Genomic DNA, 20,264 nt, shown 5'->3' with positions numbered 1-20,264 from the left:
ACCAAGATCGAAAATGTTTCAGTTTCGATCGTCATATGGGTGCTGATGTATTTTATCCAAGCCAAACATTTTCCAGAATCCTGAAACAGTTGGTTAGGGATAATGCAAACCTCATTATAGCCTTCAAACAAGGCACTCTGAGTTTAAAACACATTTACCAGGCACATCTCGGAACTGACATGTCGTTCAATGATTTTGTAAAGATATGTGCTGATTGCTGGACTCATCCACAGTATGTTATTGATAAAACAAGAAAACTGAGTGATGGTAGGTAGAGGCGAAGCTTTAAAGAGTTTCTGCATATATAGCTCGCTAAGAGAGGTTAGTACAGCAGTATACGCTGCACCACGGACAAATTCGCGCGCATGTCTAGCTATCAACCCAAGAGAATGGGTGTACACAGACAGAAGATTCGCTTGTACATGGATGCGAAAATTCAGGCTATTGTGCATAAAGTTGGAGGTATGCGCAGGGAACTAGAGACGTATTACCAGACTCTTCTGAGAATGATGAATGCGTTAAATGAGTTAGTTAATGACGTCGGTAAGAAAGTACTTGACTTAACTGAAAAGGGAAAAACAGATGTAGAGTTCCTTGTTGTTGAAAAGGGGGAGCAGGTACATAGTGAGAGGAAGAAGAAGATGAGCAGATATATAAAGCCTAACGCTGCGGAGATGTCTGATTAGTATACACCGAAATGTCAACGAGTCTTTATGTATTCAGTGCAAAAAAAGTATCGTTGTTCGACCTGGAAAATGTTACTGCTGCGAAGTTAAAGCAAAAAACGCAAACGAAATCATTACAAGATCAAAATCTAGTGAAAAAACCGTACCAAATGCAAATTCAGTGACATCGACATGTAAACATTGCGATGATTTTCGCCTCGTTTTAACTGCAAAAAACAGTGAACTTAAAAGGACTGTAGCCTTATTGGAGAAACAGCTGCAACATCTTGGCTGTAAAACTCAACAAACAGAGCATCGTCTGAACCTGGAAGAAATATCGGTTACGAGTGATGTAATCAAAGGAAGAACTACTGTGGAAACCAGTACAAAACTTAGAAATAATAAAGTAAGTGCACCAAATAATTATAATGAGAAACGTGATTCCACAAACAATGTCAATCAGGAATATATGAGTCCAGATAATAATTACAAACAACAACAGCCGTGCACTGTAAATTTTTCGCGCATGTCGCATCCTAAACAAAGAAATGTGATTAAAAAATCAGTCGACTGGCCTCAAGTGTGCAAAAAAGAACAAAAAGTGTTGATTTTTGCCGATTATCATGGACGTCAGATAGCAGAAAAGGTAGCAGATACACAAACTAATGCAAGTGTCCAAGCCTTTGTCAAACCAGGAGCAGGCATTGCAGAAGTGACAAAAACAGTGGTAAAATCGTGTGAAAACCTTAACACAAAAGACTGTGTCGTCATTTTTGCAGGTGCGAATGATGTTGCCAAAGATAAAGGTAGTGAATTCATCATTGTTCTTGAAAGTGTACTACCCAAATTAGTCAACACAAATGTAGCTGTTGTAAATCAACCACACAGATACTACCTTTCTCCTTGGTCATGTGTAAATAAATTAATAGAGAGAGTAAACAAAGAGATAGATACTGTATGCAAAAAGTTTCTGTATGTGAACTTAATAAATGTAAGCACATTAAACAGGTCCATGCACACCAGCCATGGCCTTCATTTAAATCACAGTGGGAAACAATTTTTGTTGAAAAAATCTGTCGTCCAGCAAATTGGAATCACAACAGGCCTAATATAGAAGCAGTCCAAAGTACTTTGGACAAATGGTTCATAAAGAAAGATGCAATGTCTTATAAATAGGGTGAAAGACATTTTTTAGGGACGTAAACTGTATCACATAAAAATGTGATGCAGAATTAAATTGCAAATATAGACTGAAGATTGTAGACCAAAATGTACAGTCATTAACAAACAAAGTTTATGAAATAAATATACTCCTCAATAGTGAATGGAAAGATGTTTCAGTGTTATGTGTTTGTGAGCATTGGTTACAAAATGGGTATTTTCAGTACTTAAAAATATTACATTTTAACCTTGCAAACTGTTTTTGTAGAATGGAATCAAAACATGGGGGAACTTGTATATATGTAAAAGAAAATGTAGATTATAAGAGTATAACATCTGTTTGCAAACTTGGTTGTGAAAGAGACTTTGAAATCTCAGCTGTAGAGTTAATGTCTGAAAATACTATTAATTTATGTGTGTATAGATCTCCTGTTAGCAACATAAGTGTTTTTTTTTTTCAAAAAATTTAACCTTGCTTTAGGCAAACTAAGACAACTGGGATAACAGTGGTACTATGTGGTGATTTTAATATTGACTTTCTGAGCCATAGCCCTCACAGGGAAACGTTTTTAAATATTATAAAAGCCTACAATCTTTGTCTTACTGTTAGCTCTCCAACACATGTAACTAAAACTAGTGTCACTCTCCTTGATCAGGTATGTGTAAACATGGACAAGTGTACATCAGAAAACTTTGATACCGGCTATAGTGACCACCTTTCACAATTACTGACCATACCTGTAAATCGCATTTCGACCAGTATCGAAAATGTTATCCATAAAAGGATTTATAGTGGGAAAAATATTGAATGCTTCCAGTACCTAATCAGTGAACAATCTTGGAGAGAAGTATATGATACCTCTAATACTAGCGAAAAGATGGAACATTTTTTGAACATTTTCAAGCATAATTTTGACATAGCTTTTCCACAGAGGAAAGTTATTTCCAAGAGCACAGATAGATTCAGAAACTGGATTACACCTGGCATCAGAGTATCTTGTAAAAGGAAGCGGGAACTTTATCTGCAGTCAAAAACTAACAGCAGTCCAGAATGTATTAATTATTTCAAAAAATACAAGCTAGTTTTGAAACGCATCATAAAGGAGGCAAAAATTAAGGAAAATGACAAATATATTATGAAGTCATCCAATAAAACTAAGTCCATGTGGAAAGCTGTGCAGGATCTTACTGGGAAGAAGACAACTCACAAAAATATTGTGATATCGCATGATGGCAAGAATGTTACTGACCCTAGGGAAGTTGCAAATAGTTTCAATTCTTACTATGCAACTGTTGCTGGGAAATTAGTGAAGGAAAAATTTGGAAATCTACCTAATACAACATGGAAAGAACTTTCATCTATTGAAATAAATAATATATCCATGTTCCTCAGTCCAGTAAGCCCAACAGAGCTCCTAAATACCATTAATTCACTGAAGAGTAAGTATTCAACTGGTATTGATGATATTCCAGATTATATTATAAAAATAACAGCAAGTCAAATACTTTCACCTTTATTGGACATATGCAATTCATCCTTATCATGTGGTGTCTTCCCTCAGCAACTGAAAATGGCAAAAGTAATACCCCTATATAAAAAAGGTGATCATCAATGTATGGGTAACTATAGGCCTGTGTCTCTACTGTCAGGGTTTTCGAAAATTATTGAAAAAGTGTTCCTTTCAAAACTAATTACATTCTTCAACAAGTATAATATTATTTCTGGATGTCAACATGGCTTCAGACCACAGAGATCAATTGAAACTGCCACTTTCAATCTGATAAACCATGTCTTAAATGCAGTGGACAACCACAGAAATATCTCAGGTTTATTCTTGGACCTAACAAAAGCTTTTTATGTGATTGATCATTCTATACTCCTGAGGAAGCTCGAATGGTATGGTGTAAGAGGTGTGCCAAATCAGTGGATCAAATCATATTTGGAATATCATTCTCAGGTAACTGAAATTAAGTACACAGAAGGAAATGAACTCCAGGTACACGTTTCAGAACCATGTGGACTAACTCATGGTGAAACTTCCTGGCAGATTAAAACTGTGTGCCCGACCGAGACTCGAACTCGGGACCTTTGCCTTTCGCGGGCAAGTGCTCTACCAACTGAGCTACCGAAGCACGACTCACGCCCGGTACTCACAGCTTTACTTCTGCCAGTACCTCGTCTCCTACCTTCCAAACTTTACAGAAGCTCTCCTGCGAACCTTGCAGAACTAGCACTCCTGAAAGAAAGGATATTGCGGAGACATGGCTTAGCCACAGCCTTGGGGTTGTTTCCAGAATGAGATTTTCACTCTGCAGCGGAGTGTGCGCTGATATGAAACTTCCTGGCAGATTAAAACTGTGTGCCCGACCGAGACTCGAACTCGGGACCTTTGCCTTTCGCGGGCAAGTGCTCTACCAACTGAGCTACCGAAGCACGACTCACGCCCGGTACTCACAGCTTTACTTCTGCCAGTACCTCGTCTCCTACCTTCCAAACTTTACAGAAGCTCTCCTTTCTTTCAGGAGTGCTAGTTCTGCAAGGTTCGCAGGAGAGCTTCTGTAAAGTTTGGAAGGTAGGAGACGAGGTACTGGCAGAAGTAAAGCTGTGAGTACCGGGCGTGAGTCGTGCTTCGGTAGCTCAGTTGGTAGAGCACTTGCCCGCGAAAGGCAAAGGTCCCGAGTTCGAGTCTCGGTCGGGCACACAGTTTTAATCTGCCAGGAAGTTTCATATCAGCGCACACTCCGCTGCAGAGTGAAAATCTCATTCTGGAAACATCCCCAAGGCTGTGGCTAAGCCATGTCTCCGCAATATCCTTTCTTTCAGGAGTGCTAGTTCTGCAAGGTTCGCAGGAGAGCTTCTGTAAAGTTTGGAAGGTAGGAGACGAGGTACTGGCAGAAGTAAAGCTGTGAGTACCGGGCGTGAGTCGTGCTTCGGTAGCTCAGTTGGTAGAGCACTTGCCCGCGAAAGGCAAAGGTCCCGAGTTCGAGTCTCGGTCGGGCACACAGTTTTAATCTGCCAGGAAGTTTCATATCAGCGCACACTCCGCTGCAGAGTGAAAATCTCATTCTGGAAACATCCCCAAGGCTGTGGCTAAGCCATGTCTCCGCAATATCCTTTCTTTCAGGAGTGCTAGTTCTGCAAGGTTCGCAGGAGAGCTTCTGTAAAGTTTGGAAGGTAGGAGACGAGGTACTGGCAGAAGTAAAGCTGTGAGTACCGGGCGTGAGTCGTGCTTCGGTAGCTCAGTTGGTAGAGCACTTGCCCGCAAAAGGCAAAGGTCCCGAGTTCGAGTCTCGGTCGGGCACACAGTTTTAATCTGCCAGGAAGTTTCATATCAGCGCACACTCCGCTGCAGAGTGAAAATCTCATTCTGGAAACATCCCCAAGGCTGTGGCTAAGCCATGTCTCCGCAATATCCTTTCTTTCAGGAGTGCTAGTTCTGCAAGGTTCGCAGGAGAGCTTCTGTAAAGTTTGGAAGGTAGGAGACGAGGTACTGGCAGAAGTAAAGCTGTGAGTACCGGGCGTGAGTCGTGCTTCGGTAGCTCAGTTGGTAGAGCACTTGCCCGCAAAAGGCAAAGGTCCCGAGTTCGAGTCTCGGTCGGGCACACAGTTTTAATCTGCCAGGAAGTTTCATATCAGCGCACACTCCGCTGCAGAGCGAAAATCTCATTCTGGTAACTCATGGTGTTCCACAGGGCTCCATTTTAGGTCCCTTTCTTTTTTTTTTTGGTCTACATTAATGATTTCTCATCACACGTTAGGGATTCTGAACCAGTACTGTTTGCAGATGACACCAGTCTATTGATTGAAGGGAATAATGAAGAAAATCTTACTGCATTTGCAAAAGATATTACAAAGGAGTGTCTGAATGGTTTACCAGAAACAGGCTAATAGTTAATCCCCAAAAAACGGTATTCATGAATTTCCACACTGATCAAAATAAAAATCCGGCACAACCTGTAATATGTATAGATAACCAAAACATTAGTTCTGCCAAAGAAACTAAATTTCTTGGGATTCATATCCAGGAAAATCTTAAATGGAACACTCATATCACAGCCCTAAATTCAAAACTAGCAAAAATGAGCTTGTGGTAAGAATTCTCTGCAACAGTACTAGCGCAGAAACAGTTAGGGCTGTATACTTTGCTCGTGTACATTCAATATCGAAGTATGGTATAATTTTCTGGGGAAATGTACATCAGGCCATAACAGTTTTCAGGAAACAAAAGGCAATTATAAGAATAATGAAACAAGTGAGCAGCAGAAAATCATGCAAACCTTTCTTTAAAGATCTAAAGATCCTACCCCTTCCCTGCATTTATATACGCATGTCAAAAAAAAGCATACTGAGAAAAGAAAACCTTTTTCCTCAAAACAAAAGCATACTGAGAAAAGAAAACCTTTTTCCTCAAAACAAAAGCATACTGAGAAAAGAAAACCTTTTTCCTCAAAACAAAAGTGTCCATGATTACAGCACCAGGTCAGACAGTGACATACATGCCAATCATTGTAACACCACAGTATTCCAAAAAGGTGTATATCATGCAGGAACAAAACTTTACAACAGATTACCAAGACATATAAAATCTCTTACTGAACTACAAAGCTTTAAAAAGTTTGTGACATCCTACTTTCTGAAAAACTGCTACTATTCAGTCTCACAGTATCTTATGCAAGAAAAATGTAATTTGTATCTTTAATTGTAGAAATAAGTTATAAATATACAGTATTTGAAAAATTTGTAATTACTAACTGTATAGATCCAATTTGTGATAAAAATTTATGAAATTTATGTTTGATATTTGAAAATCCAATAGCTAAAAAGGTTTTCTGTCCAATATCCTGTGTACAATATATGTACTTAAAAAGAGATTTATATGGACAAATAAATAAATAAATAAATAACGAAGCAGAAAGTGATTCAAGCGCGGAAAGCAGTTCGTGAGAAATTACGGTTGCTGAAGTTAGGGCATATGGATCGACAGCAAACACTAAGAGAGACCTTTAAGCCTGTACTGAATCTCTCCGACAGCTCTCAGCAAAAACAAAAAACACGTGATAATAATGGTGTTGCCATTGAGGAATTCATTATCCGTCACGCCCACGGTCGGATAGATAGAACATACAGCGTTAGCAGAGGAAGACCGTACATGTCGGTACACAACTGATGACAGAATACAGATTGGTGATAGGTGGTTTGAGAGAACACCTGGCTTAATGAATCTTATTTTCCTAAGACCTACCAAAAAACCTTTAAATTATAACTGTAACTGATGACACAATACAGATTGGTGTAGGCGGTTTCAGAGAACACCTGGCTTAATCAATCTTATTTTCCTAAGACTTACCAAAAAACCTATAAATTATTCAGTTAATGATAGTGCAACATACCATGAAGTACTGCACATGACTGGAGTACATAACAGTGCGAAAAGCCTGAGCAACAAGAAATATAAAACCATTATGAAACCAATACTTGAAGGCGAAAACAACAACAGCGGCAGAGGTGATGGTATTGACATTGAACATAAAGCAGTGAACAATCGAATCCCGCAGTATATATATTATGACGACCCCAACGAGCTGATAGATCGACTCAGCTGTTAATGGCATCAGCTGCTGCCTGTAATACAGCTCATTCGAATGAAGGTTTTTTCAGTATTCTCTGAGCTTAGAGAGAGAGGTACCATCGAATAAGTATGGAGACAGTAGTTCGAGAAGTGCACAAACAAGCACGCAAAACATACCCTCGTAGGCATGTTATGATTAAAGGTTTGGATGATTTATGGCAATTGATCTTGTAGATATGAGGGAATATTCACATGAGAATAATGGATTATAATATATTTTAATGGTTATTGATAAATACCCCAAATTTGCTCGCACATTACCTGTTAAAACAAAAACGGCTAGAAATGTCGTAGATTTTTTTGAGCGTTTGTTACTGACAGGGACGAATCGATGCCCAGAGAATCTCCAAATCGAACACGGTGGGGAGTTCTACAACAGTTATTTCAAGACCGTGATGCAGCGGTGTGGAATACATCACTACTCAACATTCACACTCCTGAAGGCAAGTATCGTGGAGTGTCTGAACATAACAACAGAAGGTCGATAGTGGATAAGTTTTAGCCTTCGCAGCTCATACAAATGGACAGATATCATCCTCGAAATTGCTCAGTATAATCGAACCAAACATACCACAATAAAAATGAGACCAATCGATGTTCGTGATAATGGACTCATGGATATGGTGTACTATCACATTAAAATGCTGGATCCATGCAGACAGAAATTTAATGTAGGCGATTTGGTACGTATCTCAAAACACAAGACGGCATTTGAGAAATTGTACCTACCGAACTGGTCAACAGAGATATTTATAGTTTCAAAGGTGCAAAGAACGAATCGTAGAACTTATATATTGAAGGACAGTAAAGGTGAAGAAACTGCAGGCTGCTTCTACACCGAGGAGTTGCAGAAAAGGTAACAACCGGATGTTTTTCTCGTGGCGAGAGTCATAAGGCGCCGTGGAAATAAAGCACTAGTCAAATGGCTTGGTTTTCCTGCTACATAAAACAATTGGATTGATGCCAACGATCTGCTAAATAATGGAGGCGCATAGTTCACAACCACCACAGTAGCATAACATGTGCGCTAGGAGACGCATTAGACGAAGTGGTGGTGTTCTAGACAAACGGCCTGTGGAATTATACATCCCTGGGTATAACTACTGTGGAGCTGGGACATAGCTTCAGAAACGCTCGGCACAGGGTGATAAGGGGGTTAATCTGCTCGACGAAGCTTGTATGGGACATGACATTGCATACGCCGCAAATAAAGATCCATCAAGTCGTCACAATGCAGATAGGATTTTAGCAGTTAAGGCTAAGGCGATATGGGGAAGAAAGGATTTTGGTATAGGTCAAGGCATCACAGCATTTGCAGTTGATAAAACCATGCAAGGAAAAATTAAGTTGGGTTTAGGAGTGATGAATTTCAAGCGACTTATGAATGCTGCATGTTGTGCACTAAACGAGAAGAAGGACAAGGGTGGGAAGCAGAGCTGTTTGAAGAAATGTATCCTGACAGCGATGTATGCAGCTAAAAACGCCCTGAAGTATAAAGATATTGGAAGAGGAAGAGGATTGGTTAAGGCACCTCGTGTTCTACCAGTACCCAAGACATCCGGCGGTTTTATTCCTTTTCTCATCCCGGCCTCCTCCGCGCTCTCGGCGGTAGGTTCCGTCGCCGGTGGTGCTGCAGCTCTCGCTCCAACAGTCAAGAATGCGCAAAACACCCAAGCGCAGTTATAAGAGGCAAGAAGACAGAATCGCATGATGGAAGCCGCAGTCATTCGAAAAGGACTATACTTGAAATCACACAGGAAACGGCTTGGTCTATTCATAAATAAATAAAAAAAAGCCCATTAGCGGTCCTACCAGATCGACCACTCACAAATACTGATCTTCTTAAGTTTGTTAGAAACCATTTCAACATACCAAGATTCCGTGGTGTGTTTATGCGGGATACAGTACCGAAGACGGTGTGGAAAACTGGTGAATGTGGCATTGTGAATTTAGAGTTTGCTGGAAGTGGGTACTGGTATCATATGTTATGAAAAATTTCGATACCGTCTACTATTTCGACTCATTTGGTGACCTACAACCGCCAGAAGAATTGCAACGATACTTCACTCACAGAAGACGTGTTTTTACAATTATCAACGCTATCATGGCTTAAATACACCTCTGTGGGCACCTCTGCATCATGTTTGTCTTGACGTTTTCAAAGAAGAAGAAGCATGCTATATAAGGAGGAGCTTTAAACATTCCTTCATCAGTTGAGGTTCCAATGCAATGTTGTACACTTTGACATTAAAAGAACGATCATCTGTATTGCGTGCAAATTACTTCCCACCAATTGATTTGAGCATTGATGAATGGAGTATTGCATTGATTGGACTGGAGACGTACAACAGCATCCCAAATATCACTGAGACTAACAACAAACGGCATCAGGATATTATGGTGAAAAATATATTGTGGAAATAGAACCGGGTGCATATGATATCGACGATTTAAACAAAGTCTTCAAACAGTCTGGAAAAGGTATTAAACTAAGTGCAAACATCAATACACTTAAATCCGAAATAAGGACTGTAAATGCAACGACTGACTTTCACCAGAAAGGTTCAATAGGGCGCCTGTTGGGTTTCACAAAAGGGCAGGTTTTGAAGAAGGATCCAAGTAAATTTTACAGGTCAGATCAGACTGTGGACATACTTCCTGTCAGCACAATCCGAGTCGAGTGTAACATTGCAACGAACTCCTGTCTCAACGACAGTCTGATTCATACTATTTACGGATTCTTCCCCTCAGTTGCAACGGGATATAAGATTGTTGAGACCCCTGCCAATGCAATATACCTTCCAGTGACAGCTCAAACATTGGACTACTGGGAGCTGCGTATTGTGGACCAGAATAACCAACTTGTTGATCTTCATGGTGAGGAAATCATTGTACAATTACATCTAGGGCAGGATGGGCATACGGTATAAAACAAGTGCACGCAATCCACAGCATGCCACTTCCCTACTGAATAGCAAAGTGCGAACTACGAGTTTCTTAAATCAGTTGACTTGAAACCGCGCAATGACGTACTCACTCAATATAACCAGCCCGGTAGAATACGATGAGAGAATTATACGTCAGAAATACTTCTCTCATAAACCTTACACTTCAATCACATTTAACAGGAATGATGAAATTAGGATTGTCATCCAGCACCAAGGCGCACTCACGCTTCCGTGCAAGAGTTTCATAGTTCTAGAGGGGTCATTCAAGAAAACAGACAGCAGCAGTACAGTGGGATCCAAGCTTACACATAACGCTTTAGCATTCCTGTCCCAAGAGATTCGCTATGCACTCGATGGGTCTGAGATCGACCATACACACAATGTCGGCATAACATCAACCCTTAAAACATAAATCTCTGCATCACTTGCAGATTTGCATAGTTTACAAAATGTGGGATGGCTCATAGACGATCCGGAGGATAGAACAGTTGCAGAGTACAAGCGATTTACTGCATGCATACCTCTAAAAATGAGAGATTATTATGAATGCTAAACAGGAACTCATTCTGGCACGGAGGGCGCCGGACAATAACTCATACATTCAGGGAGCTCATGAGGAGAATGTGATCACAATCAGCAAGATAATATGGAAAATGCCTCACATCAGTTTATCCAACGAGGAGCGTTTGAAGCTTTTAAAAGTTCTGAATTCCGGTACGTTTCTGTCACTGACATTTCGCTCGTGGGAGGTTTCCGAGTACCCAGTGTTACTGACTGCGAGCAGACAAACATGGGTTATTAAAACCTCATCACAGCTAGAGACACCTAGAATCATAATACTTGTGTGTTAGACTGATAGAAGAGCTAATATAGCAAACGATTCCACCATGTTCGCCAACTGTAAGATAACTAATGCCAAAGTCTACCTCAATTCAGAATTCTACCCATATGACAATTTACATCTGCAGTGGAATCACAATGTATACAATCTAGCTTATGACGTGACTGCTTAAGTTCAAGGAACTTTCAACGATTATCGTAATAGACTGCTCGAAACAGAACGAGATAATTAAGTCTGGAATCATCGACAAATTTCCCAGAACACACTGCCGTGTATGCTCTACTTCTACATGACTGTGTGATCAACTACTGCCCGCTCACCGGTGTTGTGCAACGAGCTATATAAATGAATAAGTGCTGCACGATACCTTGAGCATTTCACAATGGCGTCTGAAGGTGTGAACAGCATTGCGAACGCTCAGGGTTTCTATGATGGTGACCTTAGGCAATTCATATTTAAAGATGTTGCGTTTGTAGCGTACACACGAGATGCTGGAATAATAGAGACATTCTCAGCAAACTTTGCATCACCAAGGCCTTTCAGGTATGAGAGGTGTGCTAAGACACGAAAGAGTGCAAAGTGGTTAACACGTTTCTACCATGGAATTCATTGGGATGATCCTGGCAAACACTATAAAGATATGGTTACTGTGCTTACATTATTCGATCACACAGATACAATCCTCTACGTGAAGGGGAAGGAGAAGATCTCATGGATGCGTCAAATCTTTAAGTTTGCTGCTATTCAAGACCTGGAATCTATGGGTGTGCTTCTCTCTATCGACTCAAGAACATGTATAAAAAGTGATGCTGTATCTGCTTATGAAAATGTAAAATTACTTTTAATTTGGATGAAAAATAAATCAATTTTTGCCTCACAACCTCTGTATTCTTTTTTCTAGGCATGTTCCTGCTGTGACAATTTACAGTTTTTTAACCACATGCTATGCCTGTGCATTTTTTCAAGCACAGGAGATATAATTTTAGAGATGTCTGCTATATATCTTTGGAAGCCTCCTGCTCCCATAACACAATCTGTGCTGCATGATAGGCGTAATTCCATGTAACCATTCTATATATTTTGTTATCTTCCATGTTAAACTTCACCTCCTTAATAGCACTCGTCTTCAGCAAAACTAATGTCATTTGAGACATGCACAGCCTTTATATAATGCAATAGGGATAAGGTTTATTTTTGTAAATAACAACAAAGATGTATGATAACTAATTTTTTTCTTGTTTTATTCAGTTCACACAAATACTACAATATAGTATTGTTGATGTACAATTTAGTATTCTTGAGGTACAATGTAGTATACTTGAGGTACAAATTGACTCTGCTGTTCCAATGCAGAAATATTTTTATCTTACACGCTACAACAGTGACACTGGTAGAATTTTTTCTTTTTACAAATCTATGCTAAAAACTAAAGCAGGGATACTTTCTTTACTACTATAGCTAAATTCGACAGCCGCAGTAGCATAGCTTTTACAATTAATCTGATGGACTCCGCACACTTAGAATCTAATTTCAAGAGTCCACAATAGGAAATGTTTGTACAATAACAATTCTGATGGACTGTGAGCTATGTACAGAGGAGTCCAGAAAAATGTATCCACTCTTTAAAAGTCCATAACTGGCAAACTAATTGACAGACTAGTTGGCAGTGTAATAGTTTGTAGTTCCGACAATTGCCACACAAGCGTTGTATTGCGTTGTTTTGTTTTGTCAGATAACAGTCGCCAGATAGTCAGTGCTTTGTTTTTAGCTGCACCTAGTTGCTAGAGTAAACATGGCTGGCGCAAGGCTTACATTCGATGAAAGGAAGTCAGTTTTCAAGTGGTATTTTAAGCACGAAAACATTAATGAAGTTCAACGGCAATGGCGAAATGAGTATCAAACAGAGCCACCAACACATTTAACGATTCGTCGCATTTGAGACAAATTTGAAGCCGAAGGCTGTGTTAAAGATTTACACAAACAACGATCTGGACGACCTGTAACAGTAACAAGTCCAGATAACTCCCGTCGTGTGTTACAACAAACAATTCACTCGCTCACCACAGAAGTCTGTGAGACAGTGCGCCCGTGGAACTGGAGTGAGTCGCTCAAGTGTTCGGCGAATTTTGAAGACAGCAAAGTGGGAGTGCTACATCCCACGATTGCTACAAGCAATGAATGAGGACGACCCAGATCGTAAAATGGAGTACTGTGAGTGGTTTACTAACATGGTGCGAAACGATGAAGGGTTTGCAGAGATGATTATGTGGTCTGATGAGGCACAGTTCAAACTCAACGGTACAGTAAACCGCCACAATTGCACTTACTGGGCCGCCGAAAATCCGAATGTCCACGTAGACAAAGCCACGAATTTACCAGGCTTGTTTGGGCCATTCTTCGTTGACGGCACAGTTACCAGTGAGTTGTACCTTCTTTTTTTCATTTTGTTCGTTATTGATAGTTGTGTTTGGTCGTTGCAGACGTCGCAAGACATCCTATTCAAGTTCGGTGGTTGATCCTTCCCCTCAGTTTTTTATTACAGAGGCCAACCGGCTCTCTGACCAAACACGCTGAGCTACCGTGCCGGCTACCTTCAGAAGCTTATGCATTTTACCTGCCATCCGAGACTCGTACGGAGACGGAAGAGTTTACTTACAACAAGACGGTGCCCCAGCCCACTACCAAAATCGTGTTAAGGCGTATCTCGACGAAAATCTACCAGGAAGATGGATAGGCCGTAGAGGTGCTGTGGAGTATCCATCACGTTCCCCAGACCTAACTCCTCTGGACTTTTACCTGTGGGGAACACTAAAGGACGTCGGTTATCGACAAAAGCCACGCTCATTGGATGAACTTTGAGAATCCATTGTACGATCATGCCCAAATATCCAACTGAACACGTTGCAGTCAGTAGTTCGTGCTGCAGTTCGGTGGCATCATTTGTGTGTGGATGTTAATGGTGACCATTTCGAACACCTACACACCTCTGTATATGTGTAAAAACTATTCTGACTTGGATGGCTAGCGACTGGTAAAAAACTTAAAAGCTATTCTATTTAAAGCACCCTCATGGTGCGTATATATACACTCCTGGAAATTGAAATAAGAACACCGTGAATTCATTGTCCCAGGAAGGGGAAACTTTATTGACACATTCCTGGGGTCAGATACATCACATGATCACACTGACAGAACCACAGGCACATAGACACAGGCAACAGAGCATGCACAATGTCAGCACTAGTACAGTGTATATCCACCTTTCGCAGCAATGCAGGCTGCTATTCTCCCATGGAGACGATTGTAGAGATGCTGGATGTAGTCCTGTGGAACGGCTTGCCATGCCATTTCCACCTGGCGCCTCAGTTGGACCAGCGTTCGTGCTGGACGTGCAGACCGCGTGAGACGACGCTTCATCCAGTCCCAAACATGCTCAATGGGGGACAGATCCGGAGATCTTGCTGGCCAGGGTAGTTGACTTACACCTTCTAGAGCACGTTGGGTGGCACGGGATACATGCGGACGTGCATTGTCCTGTTGGAACAGCAAGTTCCCTTGCCGGTCTAGGAATGGTAGAACGATGGGTTCGATGACAGTTTGGATGTACCGTGCACTATTCAGTGTCCCCTTGACGATCACCAGTGGTGTACGGCCAGTGTAGAAGATCGCTCCCCACACCATGAGGCCGGGTGTTGGCCCTGTGTGCCTCGGTCGTATGCAGTCCTGATTGTGGCGCTCACCTGCACGGCGCCAAACACGCATACGGCCATCATTGGCACCAAGGCAGAAGCGACTCTCATCGCTGAAGACGACACGTCTCCATTCGTCCCTCCATTCACGCCTGTCGCGACACCACTGGAGGCGGGCTGCACGATGTTGGGGCGTGAGCGGAAGACGGCCTAACGGTGTGCGGGACCGTAGCCCAGCTTCATGGAGACGGTTGCGAATGGTCCTCGCAGATACCCCAGGAGCAACAGTGTCCCTAATTTGCTGGGAAGTAGCGGTGCAGTCCCCTACGGCACTGCGTAGGATCCTACAGTCTTGGCGTGCATCCGTGCGTCGCTGCGGTCCGGTCGCAGGTCGACGGGCACGTGCACCTTCCGCCGACCACTGGCGACAACATCGATGTGCTGTGGAGACCTCACGCCCCACGTGTTGAGCAATTCGGCGGTACGTCCACCCGGCCTCCCGCATGCCCACTATACGCCCTCGCTCAAAGTCCGTCAACTGCACATACGGTTCACGTCCACGCTGTCGCGGCATGCTACCAGTGTTAAAGACTGCGATGGAGCTCCGTATGCCACGGCAAACTGGCTGACACTGACGGCGGCGGTGCACAAATGCTGCGCAGCTAGCGCCATTCGACGGCCAACACCGCGGTTCCTGGTGTGTCCGCTGTGCCGTGCGTGTGATCATTGCTTGTACAGCCCTCTCGCAGTGTCCGGAGCAAGTATGGTGGGTCTGACACACCGGTGTCAATGTGTTCTTTTTTCCATTTCCAGGAGTGTATATATATCCCAGCTACACATATGTTGCGTATGAACAAAACAGTATATATATATATATATATATATATATATATATATATATATATTTGTTTCTTATTAATTTTTTTTGTTTCTGCTTTTTTCTACATTTCATACACATGATGTACACATATAAACATAAATTTTGTTATTTTTTTCGTTTTATCCTCTCTTTTCCACACATTCTCTCCCTCTATATATATTCACATGTACATAATACACAAATATATTTACACAACACACACACAAACACACAAAATTAATTACACTATGATAAAAGGGTCATACTACTACTCTGCAGTCTCTCTCTCTCTCTCTCTCTCTCTCTCTCTCTCTCAGTCACTCACTATCACTCAGAGTCCCCCACCCTTTCTCTCGCTACAAGTGAGTAGTATGAGGATGGGCGAGTTTCAATCCTGTCATCACAAATGACCCTTTTATCGTCATGAGGTGACAGATCGATTTTAGACTGCAACACAGTGTACACCTCTTGTCCTCTCGATCGAATACTGGTCTGCCGTACCGTAAGTGGTGGTTACAGTGCAGCACTGTGAACACCACTGTACAGGCACTGCAAATAGTTTTCGATAGAGAGGGCTCTCGATGTCATATGATGCACACCCTTAGCCCGCATCTGGTGGCACCTTCCAATGTAGGATATGCATACAGTTTTGAGCATAGACCAACAAACTCCACAATCAGCCATCCATTTGACTCGTCCTTCATAAGACCAATAACCTTCTTGTTCTGCAGAATTATAGCATAATGATTATCAGCTGTGTATGAGGAAGTGTCGAATTCATTACCGTGGCACCTTTACTTCATATGGATTTGCAGTTCTTCACCCAATAGCTGAAGCTATCTGTATCCACATAAAATAATTTAGTATCTGCAAAATGAGTTTTCGCAAACTCATAATGAAAGCAGTACACGTGAAGTTTGGATAGCTCTAGTATGCACATCCCCACATAAATAGGTTTCATAAACTCTACTGCAGTCTTCCCCATCTCCACAGCAACAAAGTTCTAATTGAATATGGTGACCTGCTTAAAATTTGGTCTGGAAGTGCCCTTTCTTACGCCATTACGTCCATTCCATTCAGTTCTAATCAAAACTTCATGCCATTCCCCCAAATTCTCCATTGTTTTACCGAAAATTGAATTATTCATTAATTTATAAAAACCTTTCACACGTCCTCAGAAGCTCTCTGCCTCGTATTCAAATCAATATACTCCTTCAACCACGGGTACTGCTTGAAGGAGATAGCCCGGGTAATTCTAACCAGGTCCATACTCAAGCTGAGGCATTGCTGGATGTTACGATAATGAATACTGTATCTCCACTTATCCCCCAGTGTTGTCACCAGTTTTGGCGTGGAGCCTCCTTGCAGAACTAGTTGCTCTGGACACAGCAGCAAATCAGTATGCACATCATGCAAACTAATACGGTATGCGAGTTCTGCCTCTACCACATACCCTACTTCAGAATCAGCTGCCAAACCCCGCATGATTTTTCCACCTAATCTCTTGCATTCGTCTTTGGACACCCATCGAAACTCGCCAATCGGTAGTGATTGCTGCATGGCGTGCCTGTATAAGTTATTCACACTGAAATACATTATATAACTTGGATCAAGGGATGTGTTGAACCTGTCACCCATCTGTGGGTTATTTGTCTATGCATGCCTATGGACATGTTGGCAAAGTCCCCTAGGGATCCATCGCCCAAAGAAAAGATGCATGTCAGCATCAGTCAATAATTCGATGCTGCACTTCGTTTTCTTGAGCATTACGTCCCAAGACAACCCCGATGACAGACTCTGGAATTTCTCGAAAACGTCCACAAGGAAGCGCACATCTGTGTCTATGTGAAGCCATGCATACTCTCCTAAAGTGGAAATATTGAATTCCCGCCATACATTCATGGCATGCTCATACTCTGCACTCGTTATGACATCGCCTGTAAGCTTGCTGGAGAATGCAGTTATGTCGGATAGCCTGGCTTCGTTGAGTTTTGCCACACTATTCACATACTCATATGGGAAAGCCCCTTCCTAGTCACAAGTTGAAACTTTTTCTCGTCGGGAAACGCAGCTCAAGTGATATGCATGTCCCCCGAGGCAGAGTTTCAATGAGTGGTGCCTGCTTAAAACGTAGCATATCAAGGAAGCAGAGCATAATTCTCGGTGTCATTCATGAGAATGAAATATACTTCTCCGCGCTCTCAGCATTACTGACCTGATCTTTCTCCAAACCGAAATCAGCCAAGTGCTCAACTAGAAAGTGAGCGTCATACCCACTTAAATTGTGGAAGAAGACAGGTATGTGCCTAGGTAGCTGGTACTTCAAATTGCAAGCGTAGTGAGCTGCACCACGGAACTTACCCGTAAGATGACAGTGGTCCCTATTAGGAGTTTCTGCTTTTCTATCTACAAGCATCCCATTAATATGGTAATGAATCGCATTATGATACAAATATTCATTCTCCTTCGATTTGGTCATGGGAACGTTGCCACTGTAAAGTTTATCAACCCCCCATGAAAGTTTTTCAAGCTCAGTGTGCAACAAATTGCAGGGCTGTCCCCGACATAAGATTTGTAGTGGTTAAGACTGGAATCATATGAGGATACAATTTGGTATGCTGCCGCATATAGTACATGTTTTTCTTTACAGCGTGCCACAGGATTGAGGAGGCATTCAAAGTTGGTGTATGCTACAAACGGGCATCGCTGCTGGTGATGAGCATTCTTAAACTTTATGAATTTGTTTTCCTCATTAGGCATAATAACACATACCGGATCCTTGGGGGTGCAGTCTACTAGATGTGCAGCTAATAACTTGTCTGAGGAGAAATATAGAGACATCTTAAGCAAATACGCTTTTTATGTTCTTTTTTTGACAACTGATTGAAAAGGAGTCGGGACATGTCTTTGATCCAAACATTGTGATAATTATCACCTTGAGAGAAAGTAACATGTTTTCATGCAGCTCACGCTCACCTGTAAGTTTTGAGAACTGGAGGGGGCCCATGATGATATGCTTGTTCTGCTCATCTGACTTGCTTTTCTTCTCCAGGCCATAAACGTGAACTGATATGCCAATATTCTGCGCCTCAAATTTAGGTATGTCCTGGATCTTGACTGGGAACTCTATAACATCAAAGTTATAACATGAATGTATATTTCCACCTACATGGTGTCTACTGGGACGCTCAGGATGATCTCTGTAATTGTACTCTCTTTCGCAAGCCGGGATTGACCATGCAAAACAAGCCTGATCCTTTCTATTTTCGACATTAATACATTCCCTCTTGTTAGCTATATCTTTAGGGAGCATGATATAGCTAGACCACCCATTTACCGGATCTTAGACATATGTTTGGATGTTCAAGTGTAGAATTCTGCTGAGTGCCTTAGCTGAGCCTTTCACTTCCATCTCAGAAAACCAGCCCAATACAGCATTTAAGGTGGATTTATGAAACCACTCAGCGATTGATGTACTCCGCGTTGTCACGCCATTTTCCTCCCAGAGATAATGAATACTCGTCTCTTCAACACCAGACTCAACTATGGGGGGTGTGATAATTCAATGCAAACCAAAGTACTGCATTTAATGGCGGGATACTGCGGATCATTGACTACCTTGAGGAGTTCTGTTTCCATGACAAGAAGGCATGCGGTAAGAAATCCAATAGGGTCGCTGTACCCTCCTGCCATATGGTATCACTGACCTGATGACCTTCACTAAAGGGACGGGGGAGGGAACTGCAACTAGCCACATAATCTTCTCTATTACTAATACTGCAACTAGAACTATTCGATGGAGTTGGCGAGGTGGACAGGGGTGCGTACTGTACCTCACATGACGGCGCAGGAGAAGACGCTGCTGTGAAGGGCGGCCCGTGGATGCCAGGGCGATGATGTGGCTGGGTTCAGCCGCCACGAGTACGCGCGCCACGCTGTAGAAGAACAAGTAGAGGTAAAATAAATAGTAGTTAAGTACACTGTTTACCGCTGCTGGTGCGGTGGAAGAATGAATTCTGACGATCACATGGTTATAAGCAGAGTGAATAATTAGTTTTCTTAGCTCTGGCTGCAGGGCATATACAATTCATCAGGTGATTCCACAGCACCCTCAAAAAATCATCATAATTATCGTGAAGGAGAGAGAGGTATGATCGATTTTGTTGGTCCTCACCTAGAACAACAAAAATAAACAATATATATATCCGATTTGTTGGAGAAAAAACTTTCTATACTACTACTACCACTACTACTACTAGCACTACTATTAGAGATAGACAATCTTTTTTTTTAACTTACAAGTATGCTGCTTGGCCATCTCATTATTTGCTAGAGGCTTTTCCTGCATCTGTTGATGAACAGACTCCAGCTGCCTGTTCAGCAAATCCAAGTCGTGTAGAGCTGTTCCTGTAACAGGATGAGACATAATTTTATTTATTATGAATGCCGAGTTACATTGGAGGATCACACA

General features: G+C 41.8%; 2 non-coding genes across 2 annotated transcripts; both read left to right on the top strand.

Moving 5' to 3' along the window:
* The first annotated feature begins 5,054 nt into the window (after positions 1-5,054).
* On the top strand, positions 5,055-5,129 carry Trnal-caa. Its single transcript has one exon. It is a non-coding gene; the product is annotated as a tRNA-Leu (tRNA).
* Positions 5,130-5,355: 226 nt separating this feature from the next.
* On the top strand, positions 5,356-5,430 carry Trnal-caa. Its single transcript has one exon. It is a non-coding gene; the product is annotated as a tRNA-Leu (tRNA).
* The last annotated feature ends 14,834 nt before the right edge of the window (positions 5,431-20,264 follow it).

The sequence above is a fragment of the Schistocerca piceifrons genome, chromosome 2, assembly GCF_021461385.2.
Source record: "Schistocerca piceifrons isolate TAMUIC-IGC-003096 chromosome 2, iqSchPice1.1, whole genome shotgun sequence".
In the NCBI taxonomy this organism is placed as follows: domain Eukaryota; kingdom Metazoa; phylum Arthropoda; class Insecta; order Orthoptera; family Acrididae; genus Schistocerca; species Schistocerca piceifrons.
This window is presented reverse-complemented; position numbering and strand designations above follow the sequence as displayed.